Source organism: Pseudorca crassidens, chromosome 5 (assembly GCF_039906515.1).
Source record: "Pseudorca crassidens isolate mPseCra1 chromosome 5, mPseCra1.hap1, whole genome shotgun sequence".
In the NCBI taxonomy this organism is placed as follows: domain Eukaryota; kingdom Metazoa; phylum Chordata; class Mammalia; order Artiodactyla; family Delphinidae; genus Pseudorca; species Pseudorca crassidens.
In genome coordinates, this window is record NC_090300.1 from 76,673,810 (window position 1) to 76,695,975 (window position 22,166).

General features: G+C 43.6%; 1 protein-coding gene and 1 pseudogene across 1 annotated transcript in view; both read right to left on the minus strand.

Annotated features, from left to right (window-relative positions):
* Window positions 1-22,166, minus strand: part of APOD (apolipoprotein D) — an 86,797-nt gene that overhangs the window by 21,716 nt on the left and 42,915 nt on the right. The window lies entirely within an intron of this gene.
* On the minus strand, window positions 6,460-8,412 carry LOC137224494 (ubiquitin-conjugating enzyme E2 L3 pseudogene; annotated as a pseudogene).

The following is a 22,166-nucleotide window of genomic DNA, read 5'->3' on the forward strand; positions in this document are numbered from 1 at the left end:
TTTTAGAATTATTGATGGAGTGAAATAGTATTCTTTTGTGCTTTTTTTTCCCCAAATATCTTGTGTTAGTGACTCTTCCTTAGTCTAGTGTCCTTAACTCTGGTCACATATACCTGGGGTTCTTTTAATAAGACTGATTCCTGGGCCCTATCTCCAAAGATTCTGACTTAATAGATCTGTGTGAGGGCCTAGGCATCAGTAACTGTTAAAAGCTCTGCCAACATAGAAAACAAACTTATGTTACCAAAGGGGAAAGCAGGGGAGGAATAAATTAGGAGTTTGAGATTACCAGATACAAACTACCATATATAAAATAGATAAACAACAAGGTCCTACTGTGTAGCACAGGGAACTCTATTTGATATCCTGTAATAAACCATAATAGAAAAGAATATATATATCTATATCTGAATCACTTTGCTGTACACCACAAACTAACACAACATTGTAAATCAACTATACTTCAATAAAAAATAAAAAAAAAGAAAAGAAAAGCTCTGCCAATGATTTCAATGTGCAGGGAGGTGAGAACCACTGAGTCATTGTCTTGCTTGCCTTTGGCCATCCTGCTTGCGGCTCCCTTACCTGGAAGGCCTCCCTGCCCCCTTCACCTGGTCAACCCTTGCTGGTCCTCCAGGAACACTGAAACACTGGTTGGGCTCTGTGGCCTCCTCTGTGCTCCCAGGACTGTTTGCAAAATCTCTTTCTAACACATCCCCCAGTGTTCTAGTGTGTGGTTTGTCTCTCTTCCCTACAGGGCTGTACGTGGGAAGGGATGTGGCCTTATTTCTTTGAAGCTCCAGCTTCCAGCACGGTGCCTGGCACAAAGTAGGAGCTTGGTAAATGTTTGTTGAATAAGTGAGGGCATGAAAATATTTGGAGGGAAAGAATCAGAAATGTGGCCAGACATGTCTGGTCCTTTTCCGTGCTCTGGGGGCCCTGAAGACACATCAGGAGAGCTTAGGATGAGTGTGTTTGGAGAGGTCTGAGGCTGCATGTGAATCTGACGTTCAGAAATACACGTATTCGGTTTTTAAAAAGGTCCCCCGCACCTCATCATAGTATATACCACAACAAATACTGAAGTCTCAGGGGTTCAGCTCCAGCTACCCCTGTGTAGCCATCACTCAGCCCATAGCGTCTGCTCGGCTTATGAGTCAAGCTGCCTGTTTGTCCTTTACAGAGATGTTGGTTCCATCTCAGAGGAACAAAGAAAACATTCTGACTGTGAGAGAACGGCTTTCGGGGTTTTCCTGACGCAGCCCTGGAGAGAAGACACTTTTATTTCTATCTGTTCAGTGGGGATCGGTAGAGACACGGGTGTGTCCATTGCCTTCAATCATGACATTCACATAAAGACACGGCTGGCAGAGCCTCCTTGGGGTGGGCACTCTGAGGTTTTCAGGTGGGATAGTCTGATCTTTAATGAAAATAGAGAGGGATGAGGAGGAGGAGAAAGCTCTTTCTATTAAGAACCTACCCAGGGCTTCCCTGGTGGCGCAGTGGTTGAGAGTCCGCCTGCCAATGCAGGGGACACGGGTTCGTGCCCTGGTCCGGGAAGATCCCACATGCCGCGGAGCGGCTGGGCCCGTGAGCCATGGCCGCTGAGCCTGTGCGTCTGGAGCCTGTGCTCCGCAACGGGAGAGGCCACAACAGTGAGAGGCCTGTGTACTGCAAAAAACAAACAAACAAACAGAAAACCTACCCAGTGGCACTCAAACACTATTCCAGAGACTCTGTGTTAATTCGTCTACTCCTTACAGTAACCCCATGAAGTAGATATTGTCTTTATATTATTTTTACCTTTGAGTCACTTTTCTTCAATACCTACATACTCTGTCTCCAAATATTCTCCATCCAGCCTCCTAAATTTCTATTTCATCCCTTCTCTGTTTCCCCAGTGGCAATACCTTACCTCAGGCCGCCATCTAATTTGACGTGAGAAGGTTCAAGTGTCACTAAGCTCATACCGTATGTTACAACCATAGTGGGAGCTGCATTTGGACTTGGGTCTTGGAGTAAAGGGACCTCCTCTGTTGAGTCAATGATTCTGAGACTTACCAAGATTCCCTTGAGGTTTCTGACTAATCCCCTTAGACTTCCTTCTGTCTCCCCCACCCCAGGCCTAAATCTTTGACCTGTTCTCATAAATCAATAATTTATTAATTTAACAAATGTTTACGGAGCACTTCGCAAGGACTAGTCATTTTGCTAGGCACCAGGAAGATGAGATGTACAAGATCAAACCCCTGTCCTTGTGGACTTTGCTATTCTGGCTTCTTTCCCCTCTGAGTAGTTGCTCTGGTCACTTGTTTCTCAGCTTCCCTCACCTGGATCAGTGACCTTTGTAGCAGAAGCTGAACATGGCCATTAACCAGACAAACTCCTGAAGACTCAGGATCTCTGCACCCTGCCGTGAGGGGCACTGGACAGCTCCATTCTGCCTGTCCAGGGGCTTCAAATTGTCTCTTACATTCCCCTCCCACAGCCATATCCACTTGAGAGATGGGCAAAGCTTAGGGACTCTTAGCATCTCAGGGCTCAGCCTTGCAGGTACCACTCTGGGTACCTTGGGACCACAGGGGACCCTAGTCTCCAGGGAAAGCAGCCTGTTGACCTGTCAGCCAGAAATCCTTTTATCTTTGGTATCATGAACTCTCAAGTAAACATGTCTTATATACATTTTGCCCTAAATGATCCAATGTCTGCTTTCCTAGCACATTCTATGTCTTTGGACTGGGATGCTTTGATGTAGTTAGAATAACAAAAATTTAGGAAAACAAACTCAACTTTTAAAAGAAAAATATGTGAACGAAAGAGTTGGTTCATCAAATATGCTTCAAATAGGGAGATTTCAATCATGACCAGGCGGCCCGTGATTTTCTTAAAAGGGTCAAGGAAGGGCTCCCCTAAAGAAAGTCTGCTGGGTCTGAAGGAAGGTCCCACCTCACAACTCTAAGGGATGAACACACACACTTTGCCTCTTTTCTCTACATTTGGCCTGAGATGATCTTCAGGTTGTCATAACTATTCCAGGTTGAGAATTTCACTTCATTGAGATTCACCCTAACTCACTCAAAAGAACCCAACAGATGGTCTAAAGATTTAGGCACCAACCTAATTCACCCCCTCCCCTTTTCTCCCACTAGCCAGGGCCCAGAGCTGTGGAATTTTCCAGAAGCTGGTGCTTCCAGTTGAGGGGAAGTGACTGGATTTCCCAGGACCTTCCCACTTCAGGAGGGTTATTTGAAAAGATATCCATGGCCTGCTTAGGGAATATTACAAGTTGTAGTGTGGGGATGTGCTTGGGCAGGGATGGGCTTCAACTGAGGCCCTGAGGGACTGAGTTTGAAACAGGGGAGAAGGAAAAATTTAAAAAAACAACAACCAAAAAACAAAAAACCAAACAATGGTACAAAGGAAGCACTGTTCCCATGAACAGATGGAGTGGCGGGGTCAGCTGAGCCCAGGTCACTGTACCAGGCCTCCCATAGCATCTGTGCTGGGTTGGGAGGAAGCACATCTCTGGTCCAGGGACAGAGTGGGCCAGGGAAATGGCCCAGGGGATAAATGGCTACATTAGGACGTCGTGCAGAGCAGAGGGATACCCTTAGGACTTTAGATTGGGAAACTGGATAAGTGGAGGGGAATTTCTAGCTCTACTATAGGAGTCCTGCAGTGTAGACTGCCAAATAGAATAATGCAAGTGGCATAGTGAACATTCTGGCTTGAAATATACAGCTTAACTGCTACCTGTTCAGATTAACCAGATAACGGCCAGACCTTCAAGTCCCACAGGGATCTGCGGACACAGGCACAGGAGGCTGCCTTAGGACTTGCAGCTGCTTCTAACATATGTGATACACGCAGACATGTAGTTATTCTGTATGCTCTTTAAGGCCTCTTCCTTTCCTGAGCATCTAAAATTTTAGAGACCTACAGCTAAACATGTTAGGGATGAGTCATGCTGTGAATGGTCACTGGGTGGACAGCAGAGGGAAGGAAAGATTCATGTGACCAACCTTGTCCTCCATGATACTAGACCCTACTCAGATCCCTGAGAGTGTCAGGGATGAGGGAGTTTGTAGTCTCCTCTCAATGATGTTGTAGCCAACTAAGGTTTATCCTATTTTGTCTTATTTCAGTTTTGGTATCTTGACATGCCATTATTATTTACAGCCAAGAATCAGTGAGAATCTCCATAACAGCTCAGTTAAAGAATCCTCTTCATGTTAGGACTTCTGGAAGGAGCACAGGTCTGTGAATCAAGACAGACGGGTTCTAGGCCCAGCTTTGTCATCAATCTGTGGCTGATTTTGGCAAGGAACTTCCTCTGCCCAGATCAAAGTTCATCCTTTCTTGCCACTAACATTCTATGACTGTGATTGGGTACCTAGTATAGGAAGAAGACAAGACCCCAGGCAGGTCAGGGGAGTCAGAAAGGGAAGTTGGGAGAAGGTTGTATTAGCTTAGGAACCATTAAAATCCTTGGATCCCTACATAACTCTGCTTGCATCTTTAAGTCCACTGGCCTCACTCTACCTCCCAAACTGTCAGCTCTGATCAGGGCCTGTGGGCTTCCGCAGAAGCACCAAGACTCACTGGGTCCCCATTTCTTTTATGCACCCACCATGGGGGTAGAGAGTCAGAGAGATAGGCTGTGAGGTGAGAAAGGAGGCCATGTGGAGAGTGCAGCTGGGGAAGATGCTTCCATTTTTAAACCATTTGCTGCAGGCCCTCCAGCCTCAGCACCAGGAGAGGACTATAGTCATGGATGAATAGCTTATGCTGTTGTCTTAGATGAAACTGTTTATATGAAACAGGAAATGCAAACACAGGTTCTGTTTTTCTGCACTGCATTTCTCTGATGGGGATAATAATAGTTGTGCAACCCGGAGTGTGGTTATTAAACCCATCCTATGGTCACAAAGAAGCTGTGAGAAAGCCAACAGGCACAGACTCCCCAAGGCAGGATTTGGAGATTTTGCAAATTTCAAACTATTTTCCTGATGAACTGTAGTAACCCACCACGAAGACAGAAGAGATGGAGTCGAACTCCAAGTACATTTTGTCCTCACAGAGTTTGTTTTAACACCAGAAGAATTTCTTCTGTGTGTTCTTCTCATGGTCTTACCCCTATGAACTTGTTCAGCACTCAGTCTAGTGGACACTTGGTGAATATGAAAGTCTCCAGCACAAAATAAGTGGCTGAGAATGGGAACATTCCAGGATTCCATGGGTTAGTTTATTTGCAGGACCCAAATGGTCTGGTCGGTTCTTCCACCAAATTGAAGAACTGATTATCTGAGGAGGGTTTATCATAGATATATTAATTATATATCTATGTGATTGTGTGTGGCCGAGAGCTGAGGTCCTTGGACTCCAGGAGAAAGGCAGACTCTTTATGATAAGTCTCTAGTGGTCAGATCAGAACCAGCCTCGCGAAGTTAGTGAGAGCCCTGAGCTGATCTGGAGAGCGTAGGACGAAGTGCCTGGCTGATTTTGGACAAGGGTTCTTTGTGGGAAAAAGAGGTCACTCTCTCATCTAGTGCAAAGCAAACTTGGGACACAGACACGTACATACAGCGTTCCTGCAATTCTCCCCGTCCAAGAGGACTGCTCCTTTCCCTTCCACATGCTTCTCAGGCAGCCAGTTTCCCTTTGCTGACTCTCCCTGTCTCCATCCTTCACACCCTTCCCAAGACTGCCCTTGATGCTCATTTCACCCACTTTTGCCTGGATACAAATGATGGGAGATGGCAGTGAGCTTGTCCTCAGTCCAAGCCTTCACTCCTCAGGAGGGCCCTGGGCCTTGCTTGGCTGAAGCACTGGTGATAAAATAAGGAAGAAGTCTGAGAGAAGAGGAGAAGCAGAGGAAGACCAGGACTGTGACCTGGGGACAGAAGTGAGTTTTCCTCTTACTGACTCACCTCTACCAAGAATTAGGGCAGGAGGAAACATAAAATTTAGCTCTCCAAAGTCTAGAATGATCTTAATCTTACATATCCACTTTACTGAGGACATCTCTAGTGATTTGTTTGGAGATATTTGGGTGAAGAAACTTTGATACTTTTTTATTGTCAATGGGTTTTAACCTGCTACGAAAATAGGGATGAATCATAAAACTTGGTCCTCAAATATGCCCCGGTTATAATTTTTTTTTTAAATAAATTTATTTTATTTTTGGCTGCGTTGGGTCTTTGTTGCTGCGCGCGGACTTCTCATTGCAATGGCTTCTCTTCTTGCAGAGCACGGGCTCTAGGTGTGTGGGCTTCAGTAGTTGTGGCACGTGGGCTCAGTAGTTGTGGTACATGGGCTTAGTTGCTCTGTGGCATGTGGGATCTTCCTGGACCAGGGCTCGAACCCACATCCCCTGCATTGGCAGGCAGATTCTTAACCACTGCGCCACCAGGCAAGCCCATGCCCTGGTTTTAATTTAAAGCCAAGTATTCAGTTCAGTTTTCTTTTCTGTTTTTTTTTTTTTATTATACCACTTATTAGATCCATGACACAGTGGTAACCATATTTTTCATGTCTCCTGACACCATTTATTGACATCTTTTCTTTTCTTTTTCTTAGAACATCTTAAAATTTTAATCCTATCTTTACAGGTTACCTAGACCACTTTTGATTATGAAAATTGTAGAAAATTAGTAACTGCCACAAGCGGATGCTGGGCGGTGGCCCATGTCAATCTTCCCCAGAGTCCTGCTTCTTGGGATATCTGAATGCACTGCTCAGGGTCTCTGCTCACACGCTGGAATCAGTTGTGGCAGATTTTAGTCCACAGGTCGCTTTTCCCCATATTTCTTTGTAAACCCTTCAACGTTCTTATAGAATTTTTTACTGTCCTTGTGCTGGGGGGTTCATCTGGTTGGTTTTGGTTGCTGGCTTCCAGTTTTCAGCACTAATTACCAGCAGACAGACCTGCCCCTTTCATCCATGTTCCGGGTGATAGATCTTCGATTTACATGTGATCTTTGGTAGCTTGAATGGGTAGTCTGCTGGAAAGCTGATTTCGATTCTGAAGGCCCCCTTATCAATATGGAGGGTTGTCAGGAACCATAAGCCCTTGCCAGGTCAACAAAGTAGCTTCATCAACCTAGATGTAAAGGAAGTTTTTCATCTCACATTTGAGGATGTCCTCAAGCCCCTTCAGCAGTCTCCTGCTGGCTGCCATCTTCAATCTGGTGCTGCTGGCACCTTGACATCTTTTCTTTAATATTTAGGTGTGTAATTCTGCAGATACCACACATAATAAATGGAAAGTTATCTCATTTTCTTTATTTCATTTTTGTGGACAAATAGAGAGTCTTTTAGTTTATATCAGGTATAAAGATCAAAGAAAGTCTAATTCAAGTTGAAAACCAACAACATTTGGCTGATCATAAGCTTTCCCAGGGTGCTACATCTAGAGGAAATTCAGTACCAAGTACAAGTACCATATTGTTGCTATATCACAGGTATCTCACACATCAATGATATTGTAGCTTAGAAGCAGCATCTACACTTTAAGTTGCTCATGCTGAGATGTAAGATGTTGCCGGCAATATTTATTTTGAAAACATACAAACAATAGTTCTCTTTTTCATTGCTCCAGTTACCCTTAGTTATAGTACTTAAAAGTACTTTTGTACTGTTTTGTGTGTGTGATTATAGAAGTAATTCATGTTCAAAAAAAGTGGAAAACACAGGAAAGCACAAAGAAGAAAAGCATATGAAAGCCAGTAATTCCACCAGCCAGAGAGAACCATGGTTACCATTTGGTATTTCTGATATATAGGGATAGGGTTGTAGAAGAGTTATAGAGAGCAGGCATGTATCTTTTGAAACAAAAATGAGATCATATGAGGGGCAGGGAGAGAAAAGGTGAAAGAGATGCTCCAATTGCATCAGAGTTCATGTGAGACCTTCCGACAGAGACCTGCCAACAGAGAAGTGGAATATTTGAGCTAAACCTTGAGCCCTCCCAGGACTAAGTTCTAGGAGCCTGCCTAAGGGTATAGCCTGGTTGTAATTGAATGACTCTGGCCCTGGGGTATCCGTGGCCTGTCAGGTTTCACAGCAGGTCAAGGCCACTTCTAGGACTTACTCTGCTTTGTAGCTTCCCACCTGGACCTGGAGAAGGCTGTGAATAAAATGTTTCTAACTCACTTTTCCTCTCCCCTCTCGTCCCCCTTAGCCAGGATTCTTGGCTCTTAGTAGCCAGGCTTCTCTATAACTGATATATTATTTATGATATTTGCTCCACTGTCACTACAACGATTTTATATTTTGCTCTCTTGAGATATGTTGCAAGAGAAGGAAATATGGTTTTGCCTTTGTTTCACGTCATGCCCATTTATGCTAAATGTATAAAATGGCTCCTCATGCATTTCCCACACCCTGTACCAAAGAAAAATTTTCATTCAGTTTGTGTCTTCTAGTGACTCCACACAAGGCCTTTTGACTTTGGGCCAGAACCATTCAATATTCGTTCCACAAAATTTTCTCAAGCACCCACATGGGCCAGGTACCGTTCCATGTAGTGGGGATACAGCAATGAACGAAACCTGCAAAAATCCCATCCCTCACAGAGTGTTCATTCTGGTGAGACCAGATGGCCAAATGCCTCTTGCTGCCATGCCAGCTCATTGAATCATTCATTTGTTCAAGCACTCATTCATTCAAGCAGTCCTTCAACAAACGGTGAGTGCCTACTATAGTGGCTTTGTAGTGTGTTAACTTGGCTAGGCTACATCACACTTTCCTTTCCTTCATGTTTTTGGAATAGGGTGGGCCACCAGAGGGATTCTCATGTGAGATTTGGAGGGTGGAAGTGAAGCAGCAGTCATTTTGTAGCTCACACATACGGTCGTGTATCTGCTGGCCCACCTCCTTTGCATGAAGCAGGGACCAGGCCCATATCTGCCCTCACCTCCCCTAGGGCCTCCCTCAGCTTCCCTGACCCCTGGGCAGCTGTGGGCATTTACACCCATGATGACAGGTGCCTTTGTTTGACCCGTCAGCTCTGTTAGCTCCTATGTACTCTGCTCCACTCTGCTAAGACTCAATCCTGACAAAGCTGGCATTGCTTACCCTCCACTCTACTTCACCCTGCATTTCACTTTTTTTTTTTTTTTTCGGTACGTGGGCCTCTCACTGCCGCGGCCTCTCCCGTTGCGGAGCACAGGCTCCGGATGCGCAGGCTCAGCGGCCATGGCTCACGGGCCCAGCCGCTCCGCGGCATGCGGTATCTTCCCGGACCAGGGCACGAACCCGTGTACCCTGCATCGGCAGGCGGACTCTCAACCACTTGCGCCACCAGGGAAGCCCAGCATTTCACTTTTAATTAGCTAAGGAAATTTATTTAAATTTGTTAAGCTTATTTAAAATTAATTAGCTAAGTGATATATCACTTATTATGTACATTCTACTTTATTTATCCATTCAACAAAAGTTCTAACAAGATTCTCCTACATGGCAGGCACTCTGCTAGGTGCTGGGGGTACATTGGAGAGCAGAACAGATGTGGTCTCTGCCCTCATGGAGCTTACAGCCCAGCAGGGGAGGACAGACCAAAAATTCAAGTAAACAAACAAAACTTGATTTTAAAAACGAGTGGGGCTGTATAGAGAAAGGTGAGGCAGGGTGGACAGGAGGGTAGGACCTATTCCGGATAAGATAGATGGGGAAGGCCTTTGTATCCAGATGCATTTTTAAATATTAGAAAGTCAGAAGGATATGGACCCATCAAGAAAGCAGTTTTTGTTAGAAGTGTTCATCCGTTTGAAAAATACTCCACAGTGGTTAAATTTCTTAAGAAGAAATATGAATAGAGATGGAAAGCTAGCAGTTTGAGAGAACCAGGTTCAGGAGGAAAGAGACAGTCATACAAGTTCACTGGGAGAACAGGGGATGGTGAGTCATCTTTTTCCTTCCTTTTGATCTGATGTTGAAAGGGGGAAGTATATGGAAAGGAAGTCCTTCATTCTAACAGAGACGATTTACTAAGAATGAGTTACTGAGAGTGAGTCCAGGCTGTACCATCAGAAACCTCTCCATTAAGATAGTAGTCAGGGGAAGGGATGGGACACAAGGTGGACCCTGAGAGAATATGCAGCACGTGCTCGCGACAGACAACTGGGGTGTGTGTGTGTGTGTGTGTGTGTGTGTGTGTGTGTGTGTGTTGTGATATGATGCACTTTCTCCTTCACAGAAAATCTTCTACATTAGTCCATTCTGAGGAAACAAGTGTGGTGATGGCTCTGCATTTTCTTTGACGCTGCCCGGGAACCCAGGATGAAGCCACTCAGACTGGCTGTGAACACTAGGTACGACCTGAGCTGGAAATGCTCCCCAGTTAGAGTCAGTTCCCTGGTCAGGGGTTCCCAGTGATCCTGGAATAAGTCACATCTGTCACCAGAGGGTAAGGGTCATGACTTTAATCCTTTTGTGTTCCCTCAGCATGCTGAGCAATGTGCTATGCCCCCAGCAGGAGAATCAGTACTTATTGATGCCTTTATACAAAAGCTTCCCACCTGAGCCAAGTCAACTTTTAAAGCTTTTAGGGGCTTCCCTGGTGGCACAGTGGTTAAGAATCCGCCTGCCAACGCAGGGGACACGGGTTCGAGCCCTGGTCCGGGAAGATCCCACATGCCGCGGAGCAGCTAAGCCCATGCGCTACAACTATTGAGCCTGTGCTCTAGAGCCCGTAAGCCAAACTACTGAGCCTGCGTGCCACAACTACTGAAGCCCGCATGCCCAGAGCCCATGCTCCACAACAAGAGGAGCCACCGCAATGAGAAGCCCGCACACCGCAACGAAGAGTAGCCCCCGCTCGCCGCAACTAGAGAAAGCCCCACGCAGCAACAAAGACCCAACACAGCCAAAAATAAATAAATAAATAAATTTTAGGGAAAAAAAAAAAGCTTTTAAAGGTTTGGGCCTGAAGTGTGGACTCAAGACACAGAGACCCCAGCAAGGAACTAGTGGTCTTCTAATGTTTCTCATGATGTTTCCAGGTCAAGTTACTGGTTTTGGATCCAGAGGAATGATGCTCCTCATGTTTGGAATTCTACAGAGGACAGGAAGAACTCAAACAAAAAGCTAGGAGAGGAGCCAATGTGATGAGGAAGAGATTAAAGCCCCTTTCTTCTCAAATGAGGACATTGCTTTCAAAACAAGGATGAACACTGTGTTGGGAAATTTCAAGTTCTCCTTACTGTTTTGCTCTCAGGGCAATTTTAGTAAATAAAGCCCCACTGTTATTCATTGGATTTTCCAGATTGGCTTTAAGCTCCTTTAGCTTGGTGGTGGCAGGCTGATAGGTTATAAAGAAAACACAGCAAGAGAAATCCAGGTTAAAATACTTATTTAAGTTAGCCTCTGCATATCTTTCCATATACTCTATTATTTCTGAACTCACTTTACCTATATGTCCTCAAAATACCCATGAATACCCACTCCTTCCTAGATGGCATTACATTTCATTTTAGATTTTAAAAAAGAAAAAAGTGCCTTGTCCTGGAGCCTGACATTTTCTTCATGGGTCAGAATACCCAGAGTTTCTGTGGTTCATCAACACCAGGGAGACTAAGCACCAAACATTTCGCAGATTTCTGTTATAAAGGCTCTTACAAACATGGACCCGTGCAAAGGCTCAGTTGTCACCTCTAAAGACAATGGTGTTCCTCAGCCTTACTGTCTGGCCCTGATTAGCACATATGACATAAATAGTATAGCCTCTGGTGTGACCTTGTCACAAAATTCACTCACCTTGGCTATTAGTGGCCTTTACCTGACATAAAACAAATGACCTGTCACTGATCAAGTGAACAAAAGAAATCATAAAAATTCAAGCAAAAGGGGAAAAAATATATGCACACACGTAAAGTTTTAACCTAAGGTCACCCAGCCTAAAGCTCTCAGCCAGAAAATGTGTCGCCATCTTTCCTCCCACAAGGCATTACTGGGTGGAAAACACATAAGCATCATCAGCTGAGTCTGTCCTGGGATAGCCGTCTCACAGTTCTGATAGAGGAACAACAGCCGGAGACCCCATCTCCAGCACCAGGCATGCCTGTGACCCGGCTTCCATCTTGAACTCAGAGGCCAAGGCCTGGATTCATCACCCCTCACTGCAGCAGGAGCTCAAGGAGGTTCGCTCAAAATTCAATATTTATTGCTTGAAGCACTTTTAAAGTCCTTTGCTATCCAAAGCCTTTCCCTTGAGCCTTGGAGAGGATTACAAAGTAATGCTTTCTTCCTTCAGCTTATTTCTTAGGAAATTGCCTTCAGACCTGCCAAAGTCACAAAGAGATGCAGGATTTCATTGGTGTCTTCATACATGGAACATTTGGTCATCCCTCATGATTTTTTCCACTCCTATTTCCTGAAGAGAAAACAGAAGCTCTGGGAAAGAGGGGCTACCTGCCTCTGGTCTCTTGGCTGCCCTGGTAGGAAGAGTCCAAGTGACGGTTCCAGGAATGAGGCTGGGACTGTGGGCAGATCCATACCTGTTGCTTCACCTTCTCATTTCACAGTGTGTGGCCCGCTGTCAGGTGAGGGCCACACTCCTTCTGTCCAGGTGCTTTGCCTTCACCTTGTTTTGTTACCACATTTTCCCTTATTTTCTGCCTTTCTTCCATCCATATATCATAAATCCATTCACTATCCATCCATCCACCCATCCTTTTACCCATTCTTCCCAAACTGATGACTTCCTATGTGCCAGGCTTTGTGCTAGACGCTGACTCTGAAGAGGAGTGAGAATGATTCCTGCCCCCAATCTTGTGGGAGAGGCATATGTAAATATGTTATACATATTTAGCATATGTAAATAACTCTAATACGGTGCAGAGGTTGAGGTGTGCATAAGACCAAGGGACTGCCTGCATGCAAAGGAGAAGCATCACCGCCAGCTGTCACCTCCTGAGGTGGACTTTCTGTCAAAATGGCCCCTCTGATCCCACCTCCTGGTGTTCACGCCCTTGTGTGATCCCCTCCCGTTGAGTGTGGGTAGAACTTATGACTTGCTTGATTCTACCATAAGACAAAGGTGACAGGATGTGGGTGACTATGTGTATGTAATTACATTATTCTGTTACATAAAATTGTAGTGCCCATCTTGCTGGAGTTTCTGTCTCCCTTGCTATAGCTTTGAGGAAGCAAGTGACCACGTTGGGGAATCCCACGTGCCAAGAAACTTGGCTTTAGGAGCTAAGAACAGCCTCTGGCCAACAGCCAACAAGAAACTGAAGCTCTGTGTCACGTAGCCGCAGGAACTGGGCTCTGCCAACAACCTGAGGGAACTTTGGAATTGGACCTTTCCTCAGCAGAGCCTCAGGTGAGACTCAGCCCCAGCTGACACCCTTTTCTTTTTTTAAATTGAAGTATAGTTGATTTACAATGTTGTGTTAATTGCTGCCGTACAGCCAAGTGACTCAGTTATACCAGCTGACACCCTGATTACAGTTTTAAAAGACCCTAAACAGCAGATCCAGATAAGCTTTGCTGGGATTCCTGACGCACAGCAACTGTGAGATAAAACACGTGTGTTGTTTTAAACCCCTAAGTTTGTGGTAATTTGTTATGCAACACTAGAAAACTATCATACCTCCTGAGGAGCAGCTATCAGAAATGTAAAGTTCTGGGAAGGGGCTGACAGCTGGGGGAATGTCTCCAGCTCCCATGTTCATCCATTCAGCAAATATTTATTGAGCATTTATGATGCACGATGTACTGGTTTAGATACATTAGTAAACAGAAGAAAATCCCTGGGACTTCCCTGGTGGCACAGTGGTTGGGAATCCGCCTGCCAAAGCAGGGGACATGGGTTCGAGCCCTGGTTGGGGAAGATCCCACATGCCGCGGAGCAACTAAGCCCGTGCACCGCAACTACTCAGCCTGTGCTCTAGAACCCGCGAGCCACAACTACTGAGCCCATGTGCCACAACTGCTGACGCCCGTGTGCCTGGAGCTGGTGCTCTGCAATGAGAGGCCACTGCAGTGAGAAGCCTGCACACCATGACGAGGAGTGGCCCCCGCTCACTGCCACTAGAGAAGGCCCATGCGCACCAACGAAGACCCAATGCAGCCAGAAATAAATAAATAAATAAATAAATTTAAAAAAAAAGAAAGAAAATCCCTGCTCTCATGAAGTTTATATTCTAGTCAAGGAATAAAAACATTAAATTAATAAATAAATTGTATATAACATGTTATTAGGTGATGAGTACTATAGAAAGGATAGAGGGGCTGGGGATGCCAGGGGGTGGGTGAAGTTTTTCATAGGGTCACTGGGGTGGGCCTCACTGAAAGGGCAAAAGCTGGAAAGAGGTGAGGAAATATTACACAAGAAACTCCAGGTATCCTCCACATGTACAACTTCAAGCACGGATTCAAGGTCTAATCCTGCCCTGTGGGTTCATGCAGGTCATAACTGCCCTTTTCAACCTCCTTTCTCACCGCTACTCCTCCATGCCCAGGTCCACCCTGCATCCTCACCTCCCAACCCTCTGCCATTCCCCAAACCCACCTACCAAGAATCCTCACTCCTCATTCTGTTCCCACAACAAAATGCTTCTCCTCCCTCATCACCTCAGTGGTCGCCTCCCCTGAAGCCTCCCCCGGTGCTCCCACCTCACCCTCAGAACCAAGTGCGCCCCTCCTCCACGTTCCCTGCAGCTTTGCTTGTGACTTATTGTGAGCTTTCTACTTTCCACACTTGTTACAGCTGGTGGCCTTTGTCTCTTGGAGAGACTGTGGGATGCAGGAACCTGGACTTGTTATCACTGAGTTTCCAGGCTCCAGCATATTACAGGTGGGATTTGTTGGGAAAAAAAAATTAGCTGGAGATCAGTCCTCTGTGGGTTTTTTTCTCTCTTTCCATCTACCTCTCGCCCGACTCCCTCACTATCTGTCTTTCTCTGCACACCTCTTTCTGCATTTCTAAGTGTCTTTTTCTGTTTCTCAGTCTGTCTTGGTTTCTCTCTCACACACACGTAGACACATGCACATGGACACTCGCACAATCATTATGCAGAAGTTTCTTTTGAGCATCATGTTTTCCCACGGCACCAGGGGGACAGGTGGGAAGGAAATGAGAGTGGGATGGGGTAGGATTGGGGTGGAGTAAGAACCTTTACTTCAAGGAAAAACCTGAAGTATACAACGGGCCACTCTTAAATATAGGTTAAAACAACCACATTACTACCCACACATCCACCTAGGGAGGAAACTCATTCCTCTTATCTTCACATCACCCAGCGTTTCTCAACAGTGGCACTATTGATTTTTTGGATCAGATAATTCTAATATGGAGCATGTCCTGTGGCTTGTAGGACGTTTAGCAGCATCTCTGGCCTCTAACCGCCAGTAGCAGCCCCCAGTCATGACAATCAAAAATACCTCAAGATCTTGCCAACTGTCCTTCGGGGGCAACCCCTTCCCCCTTCCTCCATTGAGAACTGCTGATGTAGCCCTTTTCTCTGATGTCACTCATGTGCAATCTCTCAGGCAGCCTCCTAAGCATATCATTTCTACAAGGTGCAATAGAACAGCAACCTGAGCCTGTTCTCATCCTTCCCTAAGCCCTGGGTCTGGCCCTCTGGGATCCAGCACTGACCCTGTGGGGGCCTCTGGTAGCTTACAGGGCACCTTTGTGCTGCCCCTTTTGGGAAGAGCCATCTCCAAGTCAGGACACTCAGCTTGGATTTCAGTCCCCATTCACAAGTTCTACTGGCTCTTTATGTGCAGTGCACCAACTGCACAACTGTATACTGTGGCCCTGTACAAACATTACCCTTCTGCTACTAAACACTGGAGTGGCTCCCAATGAGTTATTCTTCTGAAACCAGGACAGCCCTTTTCTTCTTGAATGTATCCATAGCTGAGGTGATGTGCATCAATGGGGGTGAGGTGTAGAGATGCACATTTTTTGCTTCTTAAAGCATCAGATTTTCCTTGCTAAATGTAGTACCTCGAGTAGTAAAATGTGGCCACCTGTGCAGGAGATGAGATCAGACTAGAAGGAGAAGGAAACTATACTGTGGGTAGAACTCAGAGAATATCCAGGATGAAAATACAGTCTACAGATGACCAGAGAAAACGATGACCCACACTTGCAAAACAGTTTCTGAGATGATGTGTGACAGGATCCCAGGGACTCTCAAAGGGAAATCTGACTGCCCTTTTGACCTTACAAGAATCTACCCCTGAAGGGTTTATGTAGCTTGATCCTGACGCTGCTTAACTTGTGCAGTCAGCCTGCAGTGGTCTAAGCACTGGCATTTTAGTATAATACCTAAAATGTTGTTTATAATTGTTAAAGTACGTAGAGGAGGTTTATATCATTTTTTATTTGGCTTGTTACTGAGAGAGTATTTGGACAGAGTATTATTCGTTTTCCAAATTCTACTTTTGAGCCTACTTCTTCCACAGCATAGGCCTGACCTGCCTCACAGAATTGCACACGTGTTCAAGACAGAGCCTTGGACTCTAAAACAGATAATTCATGTAGCCACATCTGTCTTTCCCGGAGAGGAGAAAGACGGAATAATGATGACTTTCCAATGTTATTAGCAAGGAGCAAACATCTTGAGAAAGGAATGGTTTCCCTTCTTGAGTACAGAGCCCAAATATGATGTCTAAAAAGTCTGGCTGTTGCATTACTTGTTGCAATTAAAAAGAAAACAAACACTGTAGGAGCAAAAGCCCTACTGATGGAGGCTTCCTCCTGAAATTCAGGCACCTGCTTGTTCATGATACCGCTCACCATGTAAGTCAATGACTGGGGGAAAGAATTAGTTTGCCCCTGATTACATCTGATTGCCATCAGTGATGACAATAAACAAGGCAGAAGGACCAAATGATACTTGTGGGAAGCTCAGAAAAGAGCCTGGGAAACACTTTCAACTGAGGATACACAAGAGAAGAAAATCAACTGGGAGTCACATAGATAACAGGCACACTGACTTAATTCAGTCATCAGAACAGTACAAAGTAAAATAACAAAGCAATATCACTTTTTACCTATTAGACTGGCAGATGTTAGAAAGCTGAATAATGCCAAACGTTGCGGAGCTGTGGGTTAGAGGAAACCTGAGCTGCTGGTGGGAGGGGGCACGTGCAGCTATTCTGGAGAGAGTCAGGATTCAGTCAAATCATATTCTGGCCAAAAGCCTAGAAGAAAATGTAGGCCAAAATCTTCATGAGCCTTGGTTAGATATTTTTAGAGCACAAAACATATGGGCCATAAAAGAGAAATTACCAACTGGACTTCATCAATTTTTAAAAATTTACTCTTCAAAAGACATTGTCAAGCAGGACTGGGGGAAACAGAGACTCCACTCCTGGAGGGCACACACAAAGTAGTGTGCGCAGTGCGACCCAGGGGAAGGAGCACTGACCCCAGGGGAGACTGAACCAGACCTACCTGCTACTGTTGGAGGATCTCCTGCAGAGGCGGGGGGTGGCTGTGGCTCACTGTGGGGACAAGGACACTGGCAGCAGAAGTTCTGGGAAGTACTCCTTGGTGCGAGCCCTCCCAGAGTCTGCCATTAGCCCCACCAAAGAGTCCAGGTACGCCCCAGTGTTGGCTTGCCTCAGGCCAAACAAACAACAGGGAGGGAACCCAGCCCCACCCATCAGCAGTCAAGTGGATTAAAGTTTTACTGAGCTCTGCCCACCAGAGCAACAGTCAGCTCTACCCACCACCAGTCCCTCCCATCAGGAAACTTACACAAGCCTCTTAGACAGCCTCACCCACCAGAGGGCAGACAGCAGAAGCAAGAAGAACTACAATTCTGCAGCCTGTGGAACAAAAACCACGTTCACAGAAAGACAGACAAGATGAAAAGGCAGAGGGCTATGTACCAGATGAAGGAACAAGATAAAACCCCAGAAAAACAACTAAATGAAGTGGAGATAGGAAACCTTCCAGAAAAAGAATTCAGAATAATGATAGTGAAGATGATCCAGGACCTCGGAAAAAGAATGGAGGCAAACATCGAGAAGATGAAAGAAATGTTTAACAAAGACATAGTAGAATTAAAGAACAAACAAACAGAGATGAACAATACAATAACTGAAATGAAAACTACACTAGAAGGAATCAATAGCAGAATAACTGAGGCAGAAGTACGGATAAGTGACCTGGAAGACAGAATGGTGGAATTCACTGCTGAACAGAATAAAGAAAAAAGAATGAAAAGAAATGAAGAGAGCCTAAGAGACCTCTGGGACAACATTAAATGCAACAATATTTGCATTATAGGGGTCCCAGAAGGAGAAGAGAGAGAGAAAGGACCAGAGAAAATATTTGCAGAGATTATAGTTGAAAACTTCCCTAACATGGGAAAGGAAATAGCCACCCAAGTCTAAGAAATGCAGCGAGTCCCACACAGGATAAACCCAAGGAGAAACACACCAAGACACATAGTAATCAAATTGGCAAAAATTAAAGACAAAGAAAAATTATTGAAAGCAGCAAGGGAAAAACGACAAATAACATACAAGGGAACTCCCATTAGGTTAACAGCTGATTTCTCAGCAGAAACTCTACAAGCCAGAAGGGAGTGGCATGATATACTTAAAGTGATGAAAGGGAAGAACCTACAACCAAGATGACTCTACCCAGCAAGGATCTCATTCAGATTCAATGGAGAAATCAAAAGCTTTACAGACAAGCTAAAGCTAAGAGAATTCAGCACCACCAAACCAGCTCTGCAAAAAAATGCTAAAGGAACTTCTCTAAGTGGGAAACACAAGAGAAGAAAAGGACCTACAAAAACAAACCCAAAACAGTTAAGAAAATAGTCATAGGAACATACATATCCATAATTACCTTAAATGTGAATGGATTAAATGCTCCAACCAAAAGACACAGGCTCACTGAATGGATACAAAAAACAAGACCCGTATATATGCTGTCTACAAGAGACCCACTTCAGACCTAGGGACACATACAGACTGAAAGTGAGGGGATGGAAAAAGATATTCCATGCAAATGGAAATCAAAAGAAAGCTGGAGTAACGATACTCATATCAGATAAAATAGACTTTAAAGTAAAGAATGTTACAAGAGACAAGGAAGGACACTACATAATGAACAAGGGATCAATCCAAGAAGAAAATATAACAATTATAAATATATATGCACCCAACATAGGAGCACCTCAATACATAAGGCAACTGCTAACACCTATAAAAGAGGAAATCGATAGTAACACAATAATAGTGGGGGACTTTAACACCTCACTTAAACCAATGGACAGATCATCCAAAATGAAAATAGATAAGGAAACAGAAGCTTTAAATGACACAATAGACCAGATAGATTTAATTGATATTTATAGGACATTGCATCCAAAAACAGCAGATTACACTTTCTTCTCAAGTGCGCATGGAACATTCTCCAGGATAGATTACATCTTGGGTCACAAATCAAGCCTCAGTAAATTTAAGAATACTGAAATCATATCAAGCATCTTTTCTGACCACAACGCTATGAGATTAGAAATGCATTACAGGGGAAAAAATGTAAAAAACACAAACACATGGAGGCTAAACACTACGTTACTAAATAATCAAGAGATCACTTAAGAAATCAAAGAGGAAATCAGAAAATACCTAGAGACAAATGACAATGAAAACACGACAATCCAAAACCTATGGGATGCAGCAAAAGCAGTTCTAAGAGGGAAGTTTATAGTTATACAAGCCTACCTCAAGAAACAAGAAAAATCTCAAATAAACAATCTAACCTTACACCAAAAGGAACTAGAGAAAGAAGAACAAACAAAACCCAAAGTTAGCAGAAGGAAAGAAATCATAAAGATCAGAGCAGAAATAAATGAAATAGAAAAAAGAAAACAATAGCAAAGATCAGTAAAACTAAAAGCTGGTTCTTTGAGAAGATAAACAAAATTGATAAACCATTAGCCAGACTCATCAAGAAAAAGAGGGAGAGGACTCATATCAATAAAATTAGAAATGAAAAAGGAGAAGTTACAACAGACACCGCAGAAATACAAAGCATCCTAAGAGACTACTACGAGCAACTCTATGCCAATAAAATGGACAACCTGGAAGAAATGGACAAATTCTTCGAAAGGTATAACCTTCCAAGACTGAACCAGGAAGAAATAGAAAATATGAACAGACCAATCACAAGTAATGAAATTGAAACTGTGATTAAAAATCTTCCAACAAACAAAAGTCCAGGACCACATGGCTTCACAGGTGAATTCTATCAAACATTTTGAGAGAAGCTAACACCCATCCTTCTCAAACTCTTCCAAAAAATTGCAGAGGAAGGAACACTCCCAAACTCATTCTATGAGGCCATCATCACCCTGATACCAAAACCAGAAAAAGATACTACAGAAAAAGAAAATTACAGACCAATATCACTGATGAATATAGATGCAAAAGTCCTCAACAAAATACTAGCAAACAGAATCCAACAACACATTAAAAGGATCATACACCATGATCAAGTGGGATTTATCCCAGGGATGCAAAGATTCTTCAATATACACAAATCAATCAATGTGATACACCATATTAACAAATTGAAGAATAAAAACCATATGATCATCTCAATAGATGCAGAAAAAGCTTTTGACAAAATTCAACACCCATTTATGATAAAAACTCTCCAGAAAGTGGGCATAGAGGGAACCTACCTCAACATAAGAAAGGCCATATACAACAAACCCACAGCAAACATCATTCTCAATGGTAAAAAACTGAAAGCATTTCCTCTAAGATCAGGAACAAGACAAGGATATCCACTCTCACCGCTATTATTCAACATAGTTTTGGAAGTCCTAGCCTCGGCAATCAGAGAAGAAAAAGAAATAAAAGGAATACAAGTTGGAAAAGAAGAAGTAAAACTGTCACTGTTTGCAGATGACATGATACTATACATAGAGAATCCTAAAGATGCCACCAGAAAACTACTAGAGCTAATCAATGAATTTGGTAAAGTTGCAGGATACAAAATTAATACACAGAAATCTCTTGCATTCCTATACACTAATGATGAAAAATCTGAAAGAGAAATTAAGGAAACATTCCCATTTACCATTGCAACAAAAAGAAATACCTAGGAATAAACCTTCGTAGGGAGACAAAATACCTGTATGCAGAAAACTATAAGACACTGATGAAAGAAATTAAAGATGATACAAACAGATGAAGAGATATACCATGTTCTTGGATTGGAAGAATCAATATTGTGAAAATGACTATACTACCCAAAGCAATCTACAGATTCAACGCAATCCCTATCAAATTACCAATGGCATTTTTTTTTTACAGAACTAGAACAAAAACTCTTAAAATTTGTATGGAGACACAAAAGACCCCGAATAGCCAAAGCAGTCTTGAGGGAAAAAAACGGAGCTGGAGGAATCAGACTCCCTGACTTCAGACTATACTACAAAGCTACAGTAATCAAGACAATATGGTACTGGCACAAAAACAGAAATATAGATCAATGGAACAAGATAGAAAGCCCAGAGGTAAACCCACGCATCTATGGTCAACTAATCTATGACAAAGGAGGCAAGGATATACAATGGAGAAAAGACAGTCTCTTAAACAAGTGGTGCTGGGAAAACTGGACAGCTACTTGTAAAAGAATGAAATTAGAACACTCCCTAACACCATACACAAAAATAAACTCAAAATGGATTAGAGACCTAAATATAAGACCGGACACTGTAAAACTCTTAGAGGAAAACATAGGAAGAATACTCTTTGACATAAATCACAGCAAGATCTTTTTTGATCCACCTCCTAGAGTAATGGAAATAAAAACAAAAATAAACAAATGGGACCTAATGAAACTTAAAAGCTTTTGCACAGCAAAGGAAACCATAAACAAGATGAAAAGACAACCCTCAGAATGGGAGAAAATATTTGCAAATGAATCAACGGACAAAGGATTAATCTCCAAAATATATAAACAGCTCATTCAGCTCAATATTAAAAAAACAAACAACCCAGTCCAAATATGAGCAGAAGACCTAAATAGACATTTCTCCAAAGAAGACATACAGATGGCCAAGAAGCACATGAAAAGCTGCTCAACAATAATTAGTGAATTATTAGAGAAATACAACTCAAAACTACAATGAGGTATCACCTCACACCAGTTAGAATGGGCATCATCAGAA